The sequence below is a fragment of the Octopus sinensis genome, linkage group LG8 (assembly GCF_006345805.1).
Source record: "Octopus sinensis linkage group LG8, ASM634580v1, whole genome shotgun sequence".
Taxonomy (NCBI): Eukaryota; Metazoa; Mollusca; class Cephalopoda; order Octopoda; family Octopodidae; genus Octopus; species Octopus sinensis.
Genome location: NC_043004.1, coordinates 45,565,875 through 45,579,051, shown reverse-complemented (window position 1 = coordinate 45,579,051; position 13,177 = coordinate 45,565,875). Strand labels below are relative to the sequence as shown.

General features: G+C 36.1%; 1 long non-coding RNA gene across 1 annotated transcript in view; it reads left to right on the top strand.

Annotated features, from left to right (window-relative positions):
• Positions 1 to 12,155, top strand: part of LOC118764435 — a 12,526-nt gene extending 371 nt beyond the window's left edge. Inside the window, exons 2-3 of the long non-coding RNA XR_005000247.1 lie at positions 1,531 to 1,533; positions 12,143 to 12,155. This is a non-coding gene — a long non-coding RNA (uncharacterized LOC118764435). The remainder of the gene's footprint in view (positions 1 to 1,530; positions 1,534 to 12,142) is intronic.
• The last annotated feature ends 1,022 nt before the right edge of the window (positions 12,156 to 13,177 follow it).

Genomic DNA, 13,177 nt, shown 5'->3' with positions numbered 1-13,177 from the left:
TAACGTGAGATGAAGTGCCTTGCTCAAGAACGCAATGCACTACCCGATCCAGAAATTGAAACCACAAACTCGCAACCATGAGTACAGCATTCTAAACACTAGGCCATGTAATTTCCCGATTAGGAATGACTCTGGTTTTAAACTTTAACAATAAACTGGAAGTTTTGTAGATGTGGAAATCACATGTACTAAGTTCATTAATTAAATTTCTATGGAACTCAATATGATGTCCGCTTCCTTTTTGCTCCAGAGCTAACTTGCCACCAAATCTGAAATATATATAGATCCAGCATCATGTGAATGATATCTTATTCGAAACCAAAACAACAATTCATCAATATTCGAAATTCTTGTCGAAATAGTTTATGGAAACCGCCTTGGGTTATTTACAGATACAGACTACCAACAACAGTTTTAAATCACATTAAATAAAGTCAAAATATACAAAACCAAACCACAGTAAAATTAAATTAACTAAAATAAGATTAAAAGAATTTAAAATAGATTAAAAGAAAGTAAATTGAAATTACAACGAGCATTTGAAATTTAAAATATTAAATTAAAGTAAAAAGATAAAAACATTTTAAACGCTTAAAGGAAATCCAATCTTAGTGATCAGGAACAAAAACAATATGATTAAAATGATTTACTAAATTTAGAACTTTTAGGAAACAAATTTAGCTGTAATGGCAGAGGTAACTGAATCTCTTCAGAGTATAAAGAGCTACCTTTAAATGAAGAGTAGCGCATTTCCATATTTTACCTTCTGTTGGGAAGGAAGCATCCTTTACAAACAGTAATATGTTTTGTTGCATTACGCCACTACTGACCTTTCAGCTGGTTGTTGCTACTTAATGTATAACTAACTAACAGTATCGCCCGACATTGCTCGGGTTTGTAAGGGAAATAACTATATAAGCATTTTTAGAGATGTAAAGTATAATAGCCATCTCAATATGGCTAACCTCAAAGGAGGGGTGTTACTGTAGCTTTTTACGTTCTGAGATTTAATAATACATTTTTAGAGAGTTACTTCCCTTATATAATAGCAAAAAATTGCATTAAAAATGATGGAAAATTTTTTTTTAATCGTAGACTCATCGTAGACGCGCGCTAATACCCAGAAGGGCTCGATATGAATCATGACTATAAGATACCCGCTTTTGGTTACACTGCACCGAAAAATGTGGGAGTAGTTAGGAATCTAAATCGTAAGAGACAGACACACAACTTCACTATTATATATAAAGATTTGTATATTTTCATGTCAGAGTTGTCTTTTTTGTCTTTCTAGACAAAAATTATCATTAACGCTAATGAAATCATTTTCCTCTTTACTACAACTGTAATTTAAATAAATTAAACAGGTTCAGGTGTAGCTATGTGGTAAGAAGCTTGCTTCTGAACCACATGGTTCTGGGTTCAGTTCCATTGTGTGGCTGTGTGGCACCTTGGACAAGTGTCTTCTATTATAGCTTCGGGCCAAACAAAGATTTATGAGTAGATTTGGTAGACGGAAACTGAAAGAAGCCCGTCTTGTGTGTGCGTGCGTGCAAGCATTTGTCCTCCACCACTGCTTGACAGCCGGTGTTGGTGCGTTTACATCCCTGTGACTTAGCAGTTCGGCTAGAAAAAGTACTAGGGTATATTCATTCGACTAAAAATTCTTCAAGGTCGTATCCCAGCATGAAAAAGGTAAAAGGAGAAAACAAATTAGGGATAGGAATGGATTTCAGTACATTTATATATATATTAGCCGCCCCTTAACTATATGTTCTTAATGCAGGGGAACTCCCTGAGAAATTTTTATTTCTATCATTTAACCACAAGTCAATTCCAATTTAACAGGCCTATGATCAAAAGACCATTCCATGAGCCTCGTTCCTTATGACTATGGAGCCCAAAACCACATTATCTAACTAGTCCTTCTATAAGACGAGAAGTTGTGATTTGAGAGGATTTGGCTGCATTTTCCAGCATATTGTGTGGTCACATAACGTAGAAACGCTTAATAATTAGGTACAGGACTTCTCAGGCTCTTTGATTTCACTTCTTGTTGGAGTTGAAGAATATTTAAGAAAATTCTAAAACTTAAGATTTAAGAAAAATATTCACATCTGGGTAAAACTATGGTTTGATAAAAGATTAACGAAAAATGTTCGTAACCTAGATGACAATGCCCTCTTGTTGGCGCTGTGAGCTCTTAAGAGGATAGTAAACGTCAAGAGAATATTATGGTATATGGGGGGGCGGGTACTGAGTATCAAGACGGGTTATGATTTTTTCATAGAAATAAAATACCACAAGCGTAGGAATGGTTGTGTGGTAAGAAGTTTTGTTTCCCAACCATATGGTTCTAGGTTCAGCCCCACTGCGTTGCATCTTGGGCAAGTGTCTTCTACTATAGCCTCGGGTTTACCAAATCCTACCAAGTGGATTTGGTAGAGGAAATTTAAAGAAAAATGTCTTATGAGTGTGTGTGTGTGTGCATGTGCATATGCGTGTTTGTGTGTGTTTGTGAGATCCAGAGAGGCACGATATAGAAAGCAAGTAGTAGTGCGTAAATGATTTGAACTTACACTCTGAAGTCTGTATCGAGAACTAAGTCCCCGGATTAATTAGTGATGCGAATAAACACGCTTGTGGCTGATATATAAAATATGCTTATATATATACATATGTAGTTGTATATAGTAATAAATACTCGTGTATAAGCATAGAGAGGTTTAGATATCTACGGAACAGATTTACATGAAATACTAAAGATACAGAAAACTAAGGGGAGAGGGCATGGTATTTCAGGTCCGACACCTGTTTCGGGGGCTCTGAATTACGTAATAGCTGTAGTCAAAGATATGCATTACCGAAAAACTGGCTTCTATCATCAGGGTTGAATGAAAGGCAAAATACACAGACACACAGATACGCAGACACACTCACACACACACACACACACACACACACACACACACACGCACAAACATACGTGTGTATGTGTGTGTGTGTGTGTGTGTGTGTGTGTATCTGTGTGTGCGTATGTATGTGTATGTGTGTGATTATGTTTGTTCCCCACCACTGCTAGACAACCGGTGTCGGTGTGTTTACGCCCACTTAACCTTCCGGATCGGGAAAAGACACCGATAAAATAAGTGCCAAGCTTATAGAAAATACTGGGGTCGATTTGTCTGACTAGAATTCCACAACGACGTACACCAGTATGGCTGCAATCCAATGTATGAAACAAGTAGAAAACAAAAGGTAAAAGATATTTTAAAAATATATATGTGTGTGTATTTAAAATAATAAGCGTTAAAAATTGAATAATATCTTATATTTGTATATATATATATATATATATATATATATACATACATACACTATCCCATGCAGATATCTAAAAAGTAGTAGGCATTGGACAGGATTGGTCATTTGTTTAAGGCAGTTAAAGCGGCGAGCAATGGGGTCGATGCAATCGACTCACCCACCTCCTCCCCCGATATTGCTCGCCTTGAGCCAAAATTTGAGACTAGTATTACTTAATTAAGGCCGGCGTACGGCTTAGTGGTTAGGATATAGGATTCATGATCGTAAGATTGTGATTTCGATTCCTGAACCGGGTGATGTGCTGTGTTGTTTCAGTCTACTCAGCTGGCAAAAATGAGTAATCTTGTGACGGACCAGCGTCTCGTCCAGGTGGATAATATATACGCTTTGGAAATCAGGAAACCGGCGGAATGGCTCAGCATGACTCTACAAGGTAACTATACTTTCGGTTAAGGCGGCGAAGTGGCAGAATCTTTACAACGCTGGCAAAAATGCTTAGCGGCATTTCTTCCGACTTAACGTTCTCAATTCAAATACTGCCTGGAGTTGATGAAATAATTACCAGTTAAGCAGTTGGGCCAATGTTGGGCAGTTAAGCAGTTGACCCACCTAGCTCCAAAAATAGCTGGGCTTATGCTGAAATCCGAAACCAAAATTACCTGTTTGATTAAAAAATAAACAGCGATTCTTTTAGGGAGAATGTATTAAACAGGCAAAAAAGGCATTTGTAAGAGGCTATTCGGTGAAAATTGGCTCTGGAATACAAAAATGTCGAGAGCTGCTGACTTAGGTGACCCCCCACCCTAAATTACAGCCAGTGACGAAAACAGATTCACGGCCGAAAAAATGCTGTTCAGTGGGTGATGGGTTAAAACAGATTTTCATTCAGACAGTTACAACAATTACGACGATCAAAACAAATGTTATTCAGTAAAACAGATTGCTGGATTATAAAATCTTGAGAGCTACTGGGTTAGGTGAACTTTAGACTATATATTATTACTAAACAATTTTTTTTTCTTCTCATTCCTGTAGTCACAATGACTGAAACAAATATTTCGAGGGCTTCCTTTAACCGTTCAACGTCACTCTAAATCATCACCATCATGACTGTTACCAAAGCCATCCCCATTATTACCAATATCCCTGTAACAGAACCACCTTTGTATTTTCCTAGCAAATATTGACACAGCTCATAGCCGTCCTCGTCTTTAAAATATATATAAAGCTTTCATCTCATTCATCTCATCTATTGTATGTATTGTATGATATAAATGAATAAATAATGGTCCTCAGTCTGTTAGGCTGTATGTAAGTGTATATGAGTTTGTGCCTCTGTGTGTATGAATGGGTAGTTATATATACATATGTATATGTGTGAGTATGCATTTGTGTATGAGCATGAATATAAATACATACATATATATATATAGATATAGATATATATGCATACATATACAGGCATACGCATATACAGGTAAATACATATACATTGTTATATATTGGTATATGCACATACATACACACTCATATATGTAAATACGTATGTGTACCCTTACGTGTATGTATGTATGTATATGTATACGTATATATTTAGGACATACAAATATAGACATGTGTCTGTCTTTGTGTACCCAAGTATGAGTGTGTGTGCGTGTGTGTGTGTCTGTGTGTGTGTGTGTGTGTTGTGTGTGTGTGTGTGTGTGTGCGTGTACATTAAGTGTGTGTATTTATGTGTGCATTCAAATACCATTTATCATGCCGTGAATGGATGAAGTACGCGAAGTTTGACAGCCACTATATGTAAAGATGTGTACTTAGGCATGTTAAACGTTTTATGAGTCATACATCAACATGAGCATTTATTGAATCAATACTCTTCTATATGTATTTAGAAACATGTGCACACGTATTTGGATGCTCTATGTAGATGTATGTATGTATGTATGTAGGTAGGTAGGTAGGTAGGTAGGTATGAGTACAAGTGTGTATGTGTGACAGTATTTGAAAGCGCTTATGCGTATGGGGCGACAGTCAGTGTGTGTGTTTCGTTTATATTCGTATTCACGCATTTATGTATGTGTGCGAGTGTGTGTGTGTCTGTGTGTGTGTGTGTGTATGAGTGTGCGTGCCTGCGTGTTGCTTGAGTGAGTGTGTGTGTCTGGCAATTGTATCCTTAAATATTATGCGTAATCACAAGCTTGTATGCATCTGTGTATACATAATATATATCTGTGTGTGTATACTATACATATGTTATGTATGTAAGTATACATATATATATATATATATATATATACATACACGCGCACACACACGCATATACGATATATATATATATATATATATATATATATATATATATATACTAGCACTATGACCCGGAGTTGCCGGGTAATAGTGCTAGTGCATGCATATACAGCTGCGTGCGTGCGCACATACACGCGAGTACTGTCCAAATCTCCGACCAATCACATACAGCTAGCTGGCATTCAACTGGCGTATCAAGTTTCGGGCATTTTGATTGGGTTTTGGATAGAAAATTCCCCAAAAAGTCACTTCTATTGTTTTTTTTAATGGCTTTCGGGGTGACTGGGGAAATGTAAAGAGGTGCACGACCACCCTTGGACGTTTTCGAATGACCATAGAAAGTGCGAGCCCTCTAACTGAAAAATTGTGGTTTTGTATAAAGGACACGCACACAGACACACAGACATTTTGCCGTCTATATATATAGAGATGTATGGTATATATTATAATATATATATATATATATATATATATACAGTCACATATGTATGAAAGTTAGAAAAGATAGGGAAGCAATGCAAGAGGGCGTAGTGGTTTGACTCTTGACTTTAGATAATTCCGATAGGTGGCGTTCCACTGAACAAAATATCGTTCACATATTGAATTATTATGCTGATCTTAGTTATCAGGTACATGTGTATGTGTGTGATTAAGTATGTGATTGTGATTGTGTGTGTGTGTGTGTGTGTGTGTGTGTGTGTGTGTGTGTGTGTGTGTGTGTGTAGCTACATGAACTCTTTCTCAGACATCAAAGTTTTTTTCCACAATTTTGGCTATCATAACCATTTGGCAAACAATTCAAATATTTTCATCGGATCATCTATTAATTAGCAAAATATATTCTCCGAAGAACAGAAAACCACTTTCACAAACTTCAAAATATCACAGTCGAACGATTTTCACTGAAAAGCAGAAATCGAGATTATTCAGAAGTGAGCAACTCCACAAACAATTTACAGATTCTTTGCTCCACTCCAACAATTATTGATACTTCTAAAAGCTCAGATCAGATCTACAATGGAGTGTTGAAACATCACATCTGGGACAATGGTGCTAACACTCTACAGACATTCTTGATTACTTCCTGTGAAAGGCCACCCATCTTACTGACATAAAGTCAGAGACATACTCCAGCTTTAGACCAGCGGGCGCTCTGTCTGCTCTTTCTCATTTTTCTACTGCTAACGTGATAGCTTCTATTCTTCTGAGCAGGCTGGACATAAGCCACTCCAATGCCACTTGTGCGTTTCCCATACAGAGCAACTCGTACGCATGCGACATTCCGTGCTGGCTCTTTAATCAGTGCAACGCAGCTACTCAAACTCTACAGAAATTCCCAAGGAACCTGGTTCCACAACAAAAGACTTCAAGTAGCGCCTAACGAGTCTTCCATTCTAGCATTTAAACATCAAACACAGCCAAACATTACATTCAATGAATATATCATAGACACAAAAGTGAAAATATTAAAAATAACGTACAGTACTTTCAGAATGAAGATTCAGTTACATCCTACACAGTTACTGTGTGAAGTGAGTCCCCTATTGAGACGCCTCTGATACTAAATAAAGTCTTAAACACTTATAATGTGCAAATTAATAACTCGAGTTATCAGAAGCTACTTTGATGTATAAATGATTTGACCTATGTACATTTTGATATGATTTGTTGTATATGTGTATATGTATATATGTATTATATATATATATATATTATATATATATATATATATGTGTGTGTGTGTGTGGTGTGTGTGTGTGTGTATGTATATAATATATATATATATATATATGTATATATAATATAATGTGTGTGTGTTGTGTGTGTATATATATATATATATATATGTATATATATATATATGTGTGTTGGTGTATATATATTTAAATGCCTATATATATATGCGAATATAGACACATATATAGACACATACACACACACACACACACAAACACACAGACACACACACACACATACATATATATGGAGTGGCTGCACATAGGCACAGGAGTGGCTGTGGGGTAAGTAGCTTGCTTAGTAACCACATGGTTTCGGGTTCAGTCCCACTGCGAGGCACCTTTGCTTCGAGCCGACCAAAGCCTTGTGAGTGGATTTGATAGACGGAAACTGAAAGAAGTCCGTCGTAGGTGTGTGTGCGTGTGTGTGTGTTTATCCCCCATCCCACCATCGCTTGACAACCGATGTTAGTGTGTTTACGTCCCCGAAAATTAGCGGTTCGGCAAAAAGAGACTGATAGAATAAGTACTAGGCTTACAAAGAATGAGTCCTGGGGTCGATTTGTTCGACTAAAGGCGGTGCTCCAGTATGGCCGCAGTCAAATGACTGAAACAAATAAGAGAATAAAAGAATATATAAACGGATTGGCTATTTGTATCTCTGCGATTAGGTGGTCAGTGTTGGCGAGAGAATCGATGTGAGAATCGAAAATCGATTCGTCATTTTTCTCATCTACGGAAGAATAAATAAACTTGTTACGTTTGTGAGTCTATTCCCTAGGTCTATTTGATAACTATACAAAGAGAAGTACGTGCACATTTTGTCAAGAGAAAGGAAAGAATATAACCTATAGATTAGAACCATTACAACTAAGGCAATCTTACTTGTTCTCTCTAATCTTTCCGCAAAGTCTAAAACGATATAGTTCCTATTCCACGTACTCGTACTTCGTATTTTTTGTTGTACACGTTTCGTGATGTCCTGTACCCACATATTTTTGGAAGCATATAAGATGTAAGTACGTACATATACGTATGTATATATAATATATATATATATTTATATTATTATATAATTGAACGCCATGCAACTCCTTCCAACTAAATTTTACCTTAATAATTCTGATGCGCACTCTGTTCTATCTTTTTACTCTTTCGTTTTTCTCTTTTCCTCTCTCTTATTCTTTTACCTCTTCTTCTCCCATTATTCTATCCTATTACTCTTTCGTTTTTCACTCTTCTTTTCTCTTATTCTTCTACCTCTCCTTCTCCCCCTCCTGTTTTTTCTCACTTATCCTGTCTCCAATTTCTTCCTCTCCCCTTCACAGTTCTTTGTCTGTCACTCTCTCTCCCTCACTCTTCCTTCCTTGCTCACGTGGCTTCCACTTGACCATCGGCCATCTTTCTTTCTTCTCCTAACTTGTGTTTCTTTTTCTCCGTCGTAGCTGGATCAAGGAAGATGTGTTCTTGTCTGTCTCCTGTCCAAGCTTGATATGCGCACTCGCCACCACAACCTCGTTTAGGCTTAGCAGCCCTTCCTGTTTGTTTCCACTGTCCTGTTTTGTTACCAATTTTGACCCTCCGCAAAATCCCAAATTTTATGTAATTTGCTTTGCAGGTGCAACTGTTTTATCGAAAGCGTATCTTGTTGTGAAATGCTCGAAATACGAGAGTAGAAAGACAGCCAACAACTGATGAAGGGTCATTCTTTATGTTGTTTGTCTTGTTTTCCATTTGTGTTTTTCGTTATTCGAAAAAATAGGTCCTATTCCATGCACTCGTGCTTCGTATTTTTTTAACAAGTTTCGTGACGTCCTTTGCCCACATATGCATATATATATATATATATATATATATATATATATATATATATATATATATATACGTCGAGATGTAAGTATGTACATATACGTATGTATATATGCATATCTTTATATTACTTATATATATAATCTATCTATCTATCTATCTATCTATCTATCTATCTATCTATCTATCTATCTATCTATCTATCTATATATATATATATATATATATATATATATATATATGCAACAACATAGGTAAACAATTTTTTCTGTTTTTGAAAGCGCCAAATGTGTACAGAACAAGAAAGTAATATTTGGAATGCAGTAGGGCCGTGAAAACAGCAGAGAGATTGGGCATTTTCCCCTTATATAACAGTATCTGAGAGGTGCGTGTTCGAGTCCCATAGCTGTCTGCTGACAACTCTTTCCGTCATGTAGCGGTAAAATACCCAGTCTTTCTGTTGTTTTTACGGTTCTACAGCCTTCGAAATATTGCTTTCACACACACACACACACACACACACACCACACACACACACACACACACACATAACGACAACTACGAGTACACACATCACCTATTTATAATCTTCTGTGAACCCCTAAAAAATTCCATTACCGAGCAAATTGACACACCCGGTTACTGACCCTTAAATACTGAACTAAACTTTGGACCTTTGACCTTTACATTGTGAAAGTAAAAGATTAAATCCAATAAAGCCGAAAATAACTGAAGCTCTGACATATTCATACCTACAAAACGGGATACACCTAAATATTCACAGTAGCTTACAAAGTTCTACAAGCATGAATAAATTCAAAGCCCCAAATTTAATCGATAAAAATTTCTCCAAGACACCTATCCAAAAGAAAAACACTCTAAAACCTAATTAGCGCTCCACTCAAACCTATATATCCAAGGAAGGTTTTAATTCGACAGAGACTATATAAAGTCAAGATTAATTTAAATTCATCGCTGTTTGACAAAACGTCGAAGTCACTATCATTAACATTTTCCTTTAAGAATTTTATGTGGTGTGTGTGTGTGTAACAGTGCCTTGTGTGGAATAATACTGTGTATAGAGACCACATCCACAGGCCATCAACACAACGAGGCTAAAATTCTAAGCATGAACATACGAAAGACATACTTGCTGCAGTAAGCAGTAGCGACCTAATTTTTTTTTTCCATTATATGAAAATCCCTTCCAAGCACTGTGACCAAAATTTATTTCTTTATTGCCCACAGGGGGCTAAACATAGAGGGGACAAACAAGGACAGATAAACGGATTAAGTCGATTACATCGATCCCAGTGCGTACCTGGTACTTATTTAATCGACCCCAAAAGGATGTAAGGCAAAGTCGACCTCGGCGTAACTTGAACTCAGAACGCAGCGGCAGACGAAATACCTATTTCCTTACTTCCCACAGGGGGCTAAACATAGAGGGGACAAACAAGGACAGACAAACGGATTAAGTCGATTACATCGATCCCAGTGCTACCTGGTACTATTTAATCGACCCCAAAGGATGTAAGGCAAAGTCGACCTCGGCGTAACTTGAACTCAGAACGCAGCGGCAGACGAAATACCTATTTCCTTACTACCCACAGGGGGCTAAACATAGAGGGTACAAACAAGGACAGACAAAGGGATTAAGTCGATTACATCGACCCCAGTGCGTAACTGGTACTTATTTAATCGACCCCGAAAGGATGAAAGGCAATGTCGATCTCGGATGTTTTTGATCCCAGAACATAACAGCAGACGAAATACGTTAAGCACTTCACCGTAATCAATATTGTAACAATGTGCTTAGCATACTGTGTCTCCTACTCAACCCGGAAGCAAAAAATAACATTAAAAGACATTAAAAAGTTGTAGGTGTATAGAAATAGCTGCAACATCACTAACTTCACTAGCCCTAAAGCTATCTGCAATTGTTTATCCTAACAACTTTCCAAGAGAGTTTGAACTTTTCAAATCGACATTGAAATTAGATTTAACGTTTTTTTTTTTTCCCCCGACCTCACTATGAGACATTCGTCCATAAAATTACCGTAACAAGTCATTTCACTAGGCGAATATTTAGATCTAATTTTAATGTTAATTTCGAAATTTCGTGTACTTTTATACAGTAATTTGCATAACAGCTCGAAAATGTTTGCATTGTTGACATTTTCGTTATTTCTGTATTTTCAATTTATGTGAAAATAAAAACATTTCCAATTCTCTTTATACTAGCGTTGGTGAGACATTAAGCGGTCTTAAACATGTGTTACGTGTCTGCTAGAAATACAGACTGTATCTGGAGTGTAGAATATAAATGTATATTTTATGTATGTATATGTGTGTGCGTATTTATTTATTTATGTATCTATGTGTGTGCCAGTATATATGTATATATGTTATATATATAATATATATATATTATATATATATATATATATATATATATATATATATATATATATATATATATATATATATATATATTTCTATTTCTACGTACAGATGTGTGTGTGAATGTATATATATATATATATATATATATATATATATAATACAGAGTGCGATGGATAAATCATCGTCATTTTATATTTTTTATTTCGCGCATGCGCAGTGTTTCTTTTTTGATTTTGTCAACTACACAGTATTGTAGGGTCTGTTGAGCCCTGTCTCTGAGAACAACAGCACCATGACGCAATTCACTCTGCCTGAAATTTGGAAACGACATGCTGTACTACTTGGCATTCGTGCCGGAGGCTCCAAAAGCTAACACTTCAGAGTGTTTGGGTGTCAATCTGAGGACAGTGCAGAGAATTCGGAAACAGTTGGATGAGTCTAATTGTGATTATGAAGGTACGGTACCTCCGAAAACTCACTCTGATCGTTCTTATAAGAAAAGTACTCCTAAATTTGTTGGTGATATCCAGGCCATGATTGACAATGAATCCTCCAAGTCAGTCAGGTCCATCGTCAGGGACATGGGAGTGTCTGAGTTCTTTATCAGGCAGGCAGTGCATCGAGGAATTCGGTATTCCTCATACAAGATGCGAAAAGACCGATTTTTATCCCCAAGTCATCGAGGACAAGACGAAAGTCCGCGTTACGATGCTTTTGAACAAACTGAAGCATTCCCTCCAACCGAACATGCCTTGGTTTTTCTCAGACAAGAAACAACTGTTGGCTTGCCGTGTCCCCAAAACGTACCGAGAGCGAGAGTAATCCAACATGCAGTCAATAGGAAAGAAAGAAACAGCTCTTCGTCACAAATATAGAAAAAAAGAAAAAAGTCCAAAGAAGAGAAGACGGAGAAAGAACATCGCCAACGATATACACGCGGTCACATATTGAAAATATATATATATATATATATATATATATATATATATATATATATATATAATATATATACATACATATGTACATATATATACATACATATGTACATAGGCATATATAAAGATATATATATAGGTATATATATATAATATATATATATATATATATACACATATATATAAATACATACATATAACATACTCATGTGTATAAAGGTTTATACGTACATATACGTATATATACCTATATATATGTGTATATATATATATATATTATATATATATAATATATATATATATATAATATATATATATATACACCATAATAAATAAATATATATACATTTATATAAATACATATATATCACAACACCCACACAGTCGCATACTGTGGTCTTTTTAGTGACATATGAGTCTAAATCCGATTTGTTCGCTCATACTGTGTGACGTCAAACTCTCTGTTTTCTTTCTCTTTCAATTTCGCTATATACTTAAGTTTTCATTCGTCCTTTTTCTCCGGATTAGTGAGATATGAGATCGCTAAGAAGGGATGACACGTAAAATATGAAACATATTGTGAGAGAAAGGGAATTTTCTTAATGATAGCAGCGAATTATTAACATAAACAACCATTTGTTGTACTCTTCTAGAGTG